This window comes from Triticum dicoccoides, chromosome 3A, assembly GCF_002162155.2.
Source record: "Triticum dicoccoides isolate Atlit2015 ecotype Zavitan chromosome 3A, WEW_v2.0, whole genome shotgun sequence".
Classification (NCBI taxonomy): Eukaryota; Viridiplantae; Streptophyta; class Magnoliopsida; order Poales; family Poaceae; genus Triticum; species Triticum dicoccoides.
The window spans coordinates 547164807-547167172 of NC_041384.1; positions in this window are offsets into that span (position 1 = coordinate 547164807).

Below are 2366 nucleotides of genomic sequence, written 5' to 3' on the forward strand. Positions count from 1 at the left end.
AGGGGGTAGGCAGAGGCCTAACTATAGAGGTAGAACAACTCGTATATGTGTTGAGAAGGAGAGACCCAACTATGTCTTGAGGGAGATCGGTCGACATCCATACATAACTGAAGGACGGGAAATATGATGGGACAGAGAGAGAGAGAGAGGAGAGAGAGAGGGAGGGAGAGGGTGGGAGAGGGGTAGAGTGCTGGATGGGTGATGGAGTTGCTTCTCGAAGATGGTGGGAGAGGCCTACTAGAAAAACTAAGGGTGGAACTGCAATGTTATCAATAAGAGTGGGGATGTGTTTCTGTGTGTGCCTGTGTGTGATAGATCTGTCGGGACGCATCCATGGATGATGAAGGGGAACCATGTGTTTGGTAAGCAAACCTAACTAGATCGGTAGATCAATTGTTGTTTGTCGGAGGAAGGGAGAGACACAACTAATGAGGTAGATCGATTGACGTGTGGGTAAAAACGAGTTATAAGGACCTAGCTAGCTATATGTATAGCGAGAGATCGGTCAGTGTACGTCCATTTGTTAGAGGCAAATAAGGCCCAGCGAGACGGATAGACAGAGAGAATTGAGCTAGGAGGTGGTGCGAGAGGCCCAACTACTAGCTAGATAGGGGGAGGAGTGTGCGGTTGTGATATCGATGAAAAGACAGGTGAGAGTTTACACGTGTGTCTGACCGTATGAGAGACATGAGGCAAGGACACATAAAGGAGGAGATTGAAGGTGTGTGTGTGTATGTTGTAGGCAGGCATCGCTGGAGAGGTTTATTGATCGGTGTGTGTCGGAAAGGAGTTGTGGAGACTCTGGGAGAACGACCTAAAGAAAAAAATGAATGTGCCCGGTGGATAGAATGCTGAGGGAGGGGAGGGCGAGGAGGGCGTGTGCATGCACGAGAGAAAGTTAGTGGTAGCTACAAAGGTTAGAGGATTGTGTGGGTGTAAGAGACTAACAAAGGTCATAATTTGATATGAAAGCGGATTCATATATTTGAATAGGAGATCATAGTGTTCTAAACGTTGCATGCATGAATATAGCGGTGATACACGTGCTGTGCACATGTTATACCATAATGTGATAATGCATGGCGTTTGCAACTCACAGCTAAATGCCAAACAATCTAGACCTTACTATACATCAAACAATCTCACATTTTATTTGAATTTGTGATAATGTGTGGAGTTTTTAGCTTACAACTAAATATCGAACAATCTAAACAATACTATATATCAAACATTCTCACATTTTATTTGAATTTGTGGTAATGTGTGGTGTTTGCAACTCACATCTAAATACTTGTAGGTGTAGGGGGCGGGGCACCATACATAATGTGATAAACACATTATACATATGAGACATGGTTTAGATTATGAAGATCTAGCTAGAGCTAGAAATGTAATGTGATTTGAAATCAAAATAAAGTGGATTCAAAAAATCTAGTTCGAGTTCATATAGTACACATAGTTCATATGTAACTCGAGACTAATCATGTGGTGTGCTGTGAAGATAATACACAAACGATGGTTTAACTTGACAATAATGATGATTGTAGATCTTATTAAAATAGAGAAATGAATTCAAATGCTTTAACTTCACAACATTCACTACTGCCATCCCATCTGCCCACCCATTCGTACACTGAGGCCACGAAAACCCGCGACAAAACCCCACACCCTGCTCCATCCGCCACCCAGCTGGAGCCTCTTCCCCGACGACGTTTTCCACAGCAACACCTCGACGTCCTTCATCCACCGTACCGGATGAGGATCCGTCATTGATCTCATCGTCCCGCCGGTTCAGCCACCCCGTCCTCCACCTCCAAGGAGCTGCCGCGACGTTCCCCTCATCTTTCGCGCCACCTCCATTCGCACACCATCGTATTCACCTGCACCACCGGAAGAGCATCATCATCACCGTTTCCTCGGATGAAGTTGTGGCCTAATTGGCACCACCAAAGAGGTTGTACACTAATTGCCGCATTTTCTTCTTGATTCGATCTCACGGTGCTGCCGGCGCTTGGTCCTGAGCCGACATGACGCGGCACCATCCACGGCGGCGTCGCCGGCCACTTCCTCCATGGCATCGCTCCCTCGGCGGCCACGTCCACATCAGTAGGAGCTGCTGCTGCTTTAGCTCTCGCTCGCGCTGCTGCTCTGCTCTTGCTCTCAGTCCCCTGCCTGGTCTGCTCTTGCTATTGCTCTTGCTCGCGCTGCTGCTCTCGCTCTTGCTCTTTCTTGCGATGCTGCTCCGATTTAGCTACACTTCAGTCGACTGAATCGACTTTTGGGTTAGTCGATTTTCAGGGGGTGGGGGAGGGCTCGCCGGGGTGAAGGAAGAACCAGCCGCAGCGGGGAGGGGGGCTCGCCGGAGA